Consider the following 10,141-nt stretch of genomic DNA (forward strand, 5'->3'; position numbering starts at 1 on the left):
ATCGACCTGGCCGGGGAATCCTGGAAGGATATTGACCTCATCCCGTCAGTAGAGGATGCCTGGTTATTTTTTTAAATGCCTTCCTCACCATCTTAAATAAGCATGCCCCATTCAAGAAATGTAGAACCAGGAACAGATATAGCCCTTGGTTCTCTCCAGACCTGACTGCCCTTAACCAACACAAAAACATCCTATGGCGTTCTGCATTAGCATCGAACAGCCCCCGTGATATGCAACTTTTCAGGGAAGCTAGAAACCAATATACACAGGCAGTTAGAAAAGCCAAGGCTAGCTTTTTCAAGCAGAAATTTGCTTCCTGCAACACAAACTCAAAAAAGTTCTGGGACACTGTAAAGCTGCCCACTGCACTGAGGATAGGAAACACTGTCACCACCGATAAATCCACTATAATTGAGACTTTCAATAAGCATTTTTCTACAGCTGGCCATGCTTTCCACCTGGCTACCCCTACCCCGGTCAACAGCACTGCATCCCCCACAGCAACTCGCCCAAGCCTTCCCCATTTCTCCTTCTCCCAAATCCAGTCAGCCGATGTTCTGAAAGAGCTGCAAAATCTGGACCCCTACAAATTAGCCGGGCTAGACAATCTGGACCCGTTCTTTCTAAAATGATCTGCCGAAATTGTTGCAACCCCTATTACTAGCCTGTTCAACCTCTCTTTCGTGTCGTCTGAGATTCCCAAAGATTGGAAAGCAGCTGCGGTCATCCCCATCTTCAAAGGGGGGAACACTCTTGACCCAAACTGCTACAGACCTATATCTATCCTACCCTGCCTTTCTAAGGTCTTCGAAACCAAGTCATCAAACAGATTACCGACCATTTCAAATCCCACCATACCTTCTCCGCTATGCAATCTGGTTTCAGAGCTGGTCATGGGTGCACCTCAGCCATGCTCAAGGTCCGAAATGATATCTTAACCGCCATCGATAAGAAAGAATACTGTGCAGCCGTATTCATTGACCTGGCCAAGGCTTTCGACTCTGTCAATCACCACATCCTCATCGGCAGACTCGATAGCCTTGGTTTCTCAAATGATTGCCTCGCCTGGTTCACCAACTACTTCTCTAATAGAGTTCAGTGTGTCAAATCGGAGTGCCTGTTGTCCGGGCCTCTGGCAGTCTCTATGGGGTGCCACAGGGTTCAATTCTTGGACCGACTCTTTTCTCTGTATACATCAATGATGTCGCTCTTGCTGCTGGTGAGTCTCTGATCCACCTCTACGCAGACGACACCATTCTGTATACTTCTGGCCCTTCTTTGGGCACTTTGTTAACAACCCTCCAGACGAGCTTCAATGCCATACAACTCTCCTTCCGTGGCCTCCAATTGCTTTTAAATACAAGTAAAACTAAATGCATGCTCTTCAACCGATCGCTGCTTGCACCTGCCCGCCCGTCCAACATCACTACTCTGGACGGTTCTGACTTAGAATATGTGGACAACTACAAATACCTAGGTGTCTGGTTAGACTGTAAACTCTCCTTCCAGACTCACATCAAACATCTCCAATCCAAAGTTAAATCTAGAATTGGCTTCCTATTTCACAACAAAGCATCGTTCACTCATGCTGCCAAACATACCCTTGTAAAACTGACCATCCTACCGATCCTCGACTTCGGCAATGTCATTTACAAAATAGCCTCCAATAACCTACTTAAATAATTGGATGCAGTCTATCACAGTGCCATCCGTTTAATAACCAAAGCCCATATACTACCCACACATGCAACCTGTACGCTCTCGTTGGCTGGCCCTCGCTTCATACTCATCGCGCAACCCACTGGCTCCAGGTCATCTACAAGACCTGCTAGGTAAAGTCCCCCTTATTCACCTCGCTGGTCACATAGCAGCACCCACCTGTAGCATGCGCTCCAGCAGGTATATCTCTCTGTCACCCCCATGACAACCAATTCTTCCTTTGGCCGCCGTCGTCCTTCCAGTTCTCTGCTGCTCAAAGACTGAACGAACTACAAAAATCTCTGAAACTGAAACACTTATCTCCCTCACTAGCTTTAAGCACCAGCTGTCAGAGCAGCTCACAGATTACTGCCCTGTACATAGCCCATCTATAATTTATCCAAACAACTACTTCTCCCCCTACTGTATTTATTTATTTATTTTTTGCTCCTTTGCACCCCATTATTTCTATCTCTACTTTGCACATTGCCTCCACTAACAATCTACCATTCCAGGGTTTTTACTTGCTATAATTGTATTTACTTTGCCAACCCATGGCCTTTTTTTGCCTTTACCTCCCTTATTCACCACAATTTGCTCACATTGTATATAGACTTATTTTTCTACTGTATTATTGACTGTATATTTGTTTTACTCCATGTGTAACTCTTGTGTTCTTGTACGTGTCAAACTGTTTGCTTTATCTTGGCCAGGTTCGCAATTGTAAATGAGAACTTGTTCTCAAACTTGCCTACCTGTTATAATAAAGGTGAAATAAATTTAAAAAAATTAAAAGATCCTACAGCTGTATATCAGCATTTACATGAGGCAGTCTCCGCCTAATGCGGGAACATTGACTTAATACTTTAAATTTCAATCCACGCTGTAACGTTGAATTTCCTCAATACGGATTGAATAATGTCTCTCATGTGAACATTAGACATTCTTGCACGCACGCAACGCACGCACGCACGCACGTCACGCACGTCACGCACGCAACGCACGCACGCACGCACGCACGCACGCACGCCGCACGCACGCACGCACACACACACACACACACACCACACACCATTACACACAGCAGCTAAGAGCCAGGCTCAACAGTGGAGTGTCACAATGAAATGTTTATTGAGGTTTTGGGTGGTAGAAAAGGAGGAGAACATCACAACCACATAAAAATACTCTTCATATTGACAAACACTGACCTCCATATTCACACTAACCATAATCTCCATATGACACAGTCTTCATAGTGAACAGAAGTCTTTCTCCTGCAGGTATAAGGGCTAGATGTCTTCATATTGCTCAAACAGCAGTTTTTTTTTACATAAATATGACAATAACAAGACAAGACAGTTCAGTTTTACTACAGCTAAATTACATGGAAATTCAGTCGAATTCTACATTTGAGGGAGTTCAGGCACAGCAAAGCAAGAGATACATTTTCAACCAAAATATATTTTGCACATTTTAAATCAATATGATCTATATCTTGTTTATTCTCCTGTAGCCCCCTCTGTATGTCGACAGTCTGGAATTCAATCAAACACGTCATGGTGATGTTCCTACAAACTACTGCAAAAACACACTTCTTATTTTGAAATCTGGAATCATCTACATGTACCTGTGATGGGAGTCTCAAAGCTGGGAATAAAGTTATGTTTTCAGAAACCAAAACCATTTTGTGATTCATTTGACCATGGACTGTAGAGCTACTGTGTAGGCTAGATACTGCAATGTGTGTTTGATTGAGTGGAGCCCTGTGTGTTTTCCCATCCGCCTGGGACAGAACCATTTAATACAAACCCTAAGGGTGTATTATATGGGCTGTGTACAAAATGGCACCCTATTGCAAAGTACTCTGTTGGCCCAATGAGGTATGTGGACCCTATACAGCAGATAACCTTGGTTTAGTCCAAACTAACCTGACCCTACCCAGAATAATCAACACAAACCACATGCAGTCTGACAGCTACACACTCACACACCTCTCTGGAAAACATGAACCTTGTGTTCAGTAGGAGGGATTCCGACCGAGCTAAGCGTGCGTAAATGCACCCTTATTCTCTTGTTATGCACTTTTCTCTTCACGATTATTCTGACCTTGAATTTAAGCTTGAAAATATCATGCTATTCACCCACCATTCCTTTGGGTTGGAGATGAAAGAAATGAAAGTGTGGCGGAGGTGTGTCTACAGATACGCCGTATTCTTGACTTAATTCCCCCATAATTCCACCACCTTTACGAGTGATGAAACGTCGATTAAGGTCGAGAAACAACTTTACGAGTGATGAAACGACGATTAAGGTCGAGAAACAACTTTACGAGTGATGAAACGACGATTAAGGTCGAGAAACAACTTTATTTTTTTAAATCGAAATAACGCCATTCTCCATGCACTGTATTTAAAAGAAATGTAGGTAAACGAGTAAATATAAATGACAATTGTTTTAGATCTATTTTACCTTATGATTGCTGAAAACAAATGTGAAACCAGTACTACAGTGTGGCAGCAAACTGAAGCATATCAACATGTCACCTCTTCCACAGTGCAGTTTATGAAATGCTGGCCTTATAACTTACAGGGATGACATTTGGAGACCCAAACTATAGGCTTCTGTAGCCATGTGCAAATGAACGTATAGCGCCAAACCTACCAAGTTGATTTATGATGTCTAGAGTTTGAATTATATGGTCAGACTTTTTACTGTATTTTTTTTCGATTTGTTTCATGTTAAATATTAGCCACTATCGGTAGCCACCGTCAGTTATACCCACATACATGTATAACTTTCACTTGTGTTCGTTTCCTTACATTTTGCATCATTCCATGACATCGTTAGTTTACTTTTCTTTACTCTGTCACGTTTGTGCGGTTGTTCCTGAACAATATTTCATGAATTGAACAATTAAATATATGGCAACTTTCAGGATGAATCAACAAATATATTTAGTGTGTAAAGCTCTCCAAATGTTATTTTATTATTCATAAATACTTTCCTAACCCTAAATAATATACAAGAGTATTTTTTTATTTACTAATTGGTGCTGAAAAGGAGACGAATGCATTTAGGCCTACGTAGCTTTCTTCTATTGATCCCTAATATACTGAACCATTCTCTCCATATATTCTAGTGAGCATATTGAGAAAAAAAACACATTTAAAAGAATGTCTTTAYATAAATGTACTGAAAACCCTATGAAAACACCACGAGAAATTCTGTTGGCCAGCAATTGAGAGATTTTTCAGCAGTTTAATTATATTTATTCAGCAGGTGCAAGGGAACCACACCTGCAAAGCCTGTTACACACCTTCATACGGTAATTTGTTCTTAACTGACTTGCTAAAAAATGTTTTTAAAAAGTCTGAAAGGCGTGCGTAAGAAAGGCGTACACTTCCTATGTTGGAATGAGTCCTTAGGAGACTGGGAGGGTAAACTAAAGGAAGGTTACACACAGAGTCTGTAGTTATCCCCTGTCCTGATATACTAGTCTCTGTGGGAATGTGTGTGTCATATAAAGGAAGCTAGTTTGATATAAGCCAGTAAATCAGAGCACTGTTGGTAGATACATCACAGTGGGTATGGTTTGACCATGAGCAGGGGCAGACTGGCTGGTCTGTTTTTAGCACATTGGGCTAACTTGGGTTTTTTGGGCAAAATTATCATTATCTGGCTAAGAATGGGGGCCTCAATTAATAAAATGGGTCATTGTGTTTGATGTGCCAGGGCCGATTTCTGGTCCCAGTCCGCCCCTGGCCATGAGAGTGTGTGTTGATTGTTTCGATAAGTCTGTCCTTGGTTGCACAGGTGGTCATGTTTGTGTGTGTGCATCTGTTTGTCTTTGTCTTCACTTTGCATAATTTCCACTGGGAAATCTACCTCCCACATGCACTGGGAGCAAGGGAAAACGAGGTAGCAGCAGCGAGAGAAGATGAAACACCACAGAGGAAGAATCTCTCTCACTCTCTGTTTCTCTTACCCGCTCTCGCCACCACATTCATCAGTATTGGTTTCAGTTGTACAGCCGTTTTATTGATGCATACCAGTGGCGGATTTAGGTATAAGTGACATGGGCAGCCGCCCAGGCTGGCATCTTGCCGAGGGCGGCATGGGGCGCCCGCACAAAAAATAAAAACGGAATGGTGACATTTGTGCGATCGGTTTTCTATCGCTCATTTGCACGTCACGTCAATGATATCATGTCACCGTGTGGGACAATTAACCTTGTCGGAGTGGCCGCCCTGATTCTAGTTTGTGAGCCAGGCAGGCTACTGCCTGGGAAGGTCTCCCACTCAGAAGTACGAGACGGGGAGGAGGGTGGGGGTAGGTTGACCTCAGCTCTCCCCACTGGAATCCTGAGGTAGGGGGAGCAGGGAATCTATCAAATAGCGCACCTCTAACTTTGTACAGTACTAATGCAATTAGTAAAATCAGTCTCACTACGAAATTATACCAAATAAACCACCATAAAAAAACATAGTTTCACAGACATATTGTTACATTTGTTTCTGGTTTGTGCGAAATCGTTAAGAATAATATAAAACCAGTCTGCACACCACCAAGGTGAATTGGTTTAGTCTTGACTCTTGGTTAACAGTGTTGAGGAATGGCTAATGCATTGATGCTCAAGTGCCAAATCAACACAAATGTGTTTCTATTTGTCTTTGTTACTTCTTTTTGATATTTATGAGTCTTATTTTTGTATATATTTTTTATATTTATATAGTTTTAAATGTTATGATTATTTATTTGTGTTGTTCCAAATGTCTGATTAAAAAGTACAGTTAGTGCAGAATTGTGCTTTTTTTTTTTTTGGGGGTTTGCCCAGGGAGCCATACAAGCTAGAACCGCCACTGATGCATACAAACCAATGACTGTAAGAAACACACACACATACTGTGCCCAGAAACACATACAGCAACATGACGTATTGAGAGAGGTGATATGTATGTATTGATAAAACATGACTCACCTCTAACAGTAACAAAGGCGGACAAACACCATGAAATAGTGTGTGACTCACAGCCCAGCAGGTGGGACACAATCTAAAAGCATTCATTCTCTCAGATGGTGTCTGCTCCCTGGGGAAGTAACCCACAGCGTTGGGGAGAATTCCACAAAATACCTTTTGCTTGCTTTCCCAAGAACTGAAAATATCCGTTTCAGGCTGTGATTTACTGATGTTATTGCCATGCAGGCTTTTTCCTTGGTCCTGGACCATCCAGTCAGGCAGGGATCAGGATATGTTTCACAGACACAGGATGCTACTGGATGCTACTGACAAAATCACTCACACACACTGATAACTGATACGGACACATACACACACTGATGACACTTGTTTATGATTAAATAAAGTTTTCCCATGGAGGGAAGGTTCTTTCTGTTCTGATCTGTGTACCAACCGGCATAAGGTTGCTATACATTTTCAAGAGGTCACTATGAACACTCATAGCGGTGCTACAGACACTCATAGCAGCACTATAAACACTCATAACACAGTGTGTGTGGGTTCACAGTGCCAGAGGGAGAAGGTTCYTTCATTTTCATCAGCCCATTCATCTGAAGAGTATGCAACAGGTCTTACCGCTTCACTAACCAATCACAGTCCAGCCTTGGTCATCAGTCTTTATCCAATCACAGTCTGGCGGTGAGGAGATTGTGAAAACAAAGATAATGGCAGGATGACAGATGAAGTGTTGGGTCTCAGCCATACAGGGTTGGGGTCAGGGTCATGGAGTAAGAGCTCAGGGGTCATGGTTGGTGCTGCTCCTGCAAGCTCACTAGTCTGCAGCTGGAGTCCCAGAGGCCAAGCTAGAGCCTGGGTTTGTAGGTGTTTGGTGATGACATTTCTGTGTGTCCGTTGCTCCTGTAGCCCCCTCTCTCCCCTTCCAGAGACGGAGACAGAGCAGTGTAGAGGACCGTAGACGCTCCCTGGGACGGGCTCTGGGGACACAACAAACACTGTCAGAATGTTACACACACACACACACACACAAAGAGGCTGTTATACAAACAAACACACAACCAGCAGTGCTTCACTGGCATAAAGATACAGCTAGATATGCAGACTCACACCAAAAGCCTACAGTTTTTCTACAAAAACATTACTTTTTAACCCAATTCTACAGTGTGTGTGTGTTAATTTGATAGCGCTGAGAAGCCTGTGATTAATGTCACATTTGTAGTTGCAGGGCAGAGGCTTCCCAAAGGTGAATTTAAACCTGAGGAACTGCCTATAGTGATTTAAACTCTCCCTCTACTTCTCGTCTCACACAACACACACATCCACAACACACACCACACACCCCAAAACAAAACACACACACACACACACACACACACACACACACACAGCTGCCTCCTTCCATCCCATCCTCCAGACATTAACAGTGTCTCCAAGCCAAGTAATAATGTAAAAAATGCAACACATTCTAAAATAACCCCACTAAAATAAACAACCACTGCTTATTAAGCAAACCATCAAATGTTTTTCAGATGAAACACGTGTGTGTGTGTTTGAGAGTCATGGGATAATGATTTATGCATTCAGAATTTTCCCTCTTAATCTTGACAACTTCTCTCTCTCCGTCTAACTTTGCCTATATACTGACTTAGTGAAATGCCACAGGACACATTTTAAGATACTTATTCTGTAATTAGCTTCTTGAATAAATCATTCAGATTTCTTCTGAAAACTGTGACAGTAGTGTCAGTGATGCTCAAGTTAGTTTGGGGAATTATCACTTAAGTCCTCTCTTTATTTAGATACTGGATTAGTAATGTGTGTACCCTAAAGAGCAGGCGTGTGATGACTGTCTGTGCAAGACGACCGGGGGGAAGAGGTGGCGGCAGAGCCACGTGTCGACCATCCCAGGGTCCACTGCACATGAGCTCACTGGAAACCCTCTTCTATCCAGCCTCTGTTGCAGGTGGGACAAAAATAAGACCCGCGCCAGCTTGGGACAAATAATAATGTCTAAAGAGAGAAAGATGTTGAGAAAAGTGGGAGTGGGGAGGAATAAGGAGAGGTGGAGTGTGTTTATGTGTGTGTGCGCGTGCGTGTGTGCGCATGCGTGTGTGCGCGTGTGCATATGAGTGTCATGTGCAGCAGTAGGCCCCACCTCTTGAAGGTCTGGATGAATTGCCTGACTGACAGCAAAGACGCCAAATCCAACTGCTCAAACTCCACTGAGTACAGAAAACACGCACACAGCAGTCACTTAAATACACTACACAGGACATACACATATTTATTTATTTATTAGAAATGTTGCAGGATGAAATCTCTTGAGATGCACCATCTAATTTTCAACAGTATATTCAACAGTATATACATATACTGTACACACGAATAGATTGTCCTTTGGGCAGATCATCTGAGCTCACACATAAACACTCACGCACACTCACGCACACACACCCTTACAACAAAAAAACATGTCAAATAGCTGTTTTCACATGTCGAGCTTAAATTTCACGTGAAACCATATTTTCACATGTATTACATTTTGAATTCACACATTAACACCACCATTTCACATATAAGGAGAATAACATGTTTTCACCTCACATGTAAATTGCCGTTTCACGTGTGAGAATCGGATATGCAGTTTCACGTGAAAATCTTTCACATGGGAAAATGTAATTGCAAATTCCCATTTGAAAATCAATCACGTGATATAATCTAATTTTCAGATTCATATGTGAAAAACTTTCACGTGATTGATTTTCACATGTGAACTTGCAATTCCACATGTGAAAGTGAAAATCACATTTGCAGTGTCATATGTAAGAAAACTCCACATTTACTCCAATGTTTGTAAACAAAGTAATGTAAAAAAGCAAAAAACTTTATAGCCTAAAAACATGATTAAAACTARAATTTTGATATCATGGCTTGTCAGTCCTTGCATTCATAGCATAGTCTATGGATTTGAGAGTGGTTGCATTTCTACAGCCTCATCCCTCAGCTGTTTACAGAACTGTGGCGGGGATAACACTTTGTTAAAGGATTGCTGCTTTAAACACCTTTAATAGAGTCATAGTGTTATTATATGGTGCAATCCTCTAGCGTGAGTTACTTTTGTGCCATTAATATCAAGCAAAACAACTGAAGTCCGGAACAACGTTCTTAGTATTGCAAACAAAAATAATGATATTAAAAGCAAAACATAAACCCAAAAGTAATGATAAGAAAACATTAGAAGGAAATCATTAAATATGAGAGCCAATTACAGTGGCAAGAAAAAGTATGGAAACCCAGGAAATACCTGGATATCTGCATAGATTAGTCATAACGTCTCTCAGCCTAACATTCTCCTTCAAAATGTCTTGATAAACTTGGGAATTCATTTTTCCGTCGATGCTAGCAAGCTGTCCAGGCCCTGAGGCAGAAAAGCAGTCCCCAACCATGATGCTCCCTCCACCATACTTT

The sequence above is a fragment of the Salvelinus sp. IW2-2015 genome, linkage group LG36, assembly GCF_002910315.2.
Source record: "Salvelinus sp. IW2-2015 linkage group LG36, ASM291031v2, whole genome shotgun sequence".
In the NCBI taxonomy this organism is placed as follows: domain Eukaryota; kingdom Metazoa; phylum Chordata; class Actinopteri; order Salmoniformes; family Salmonidae; genus Salvelinus; species Salvelinus sp. IW2-2015.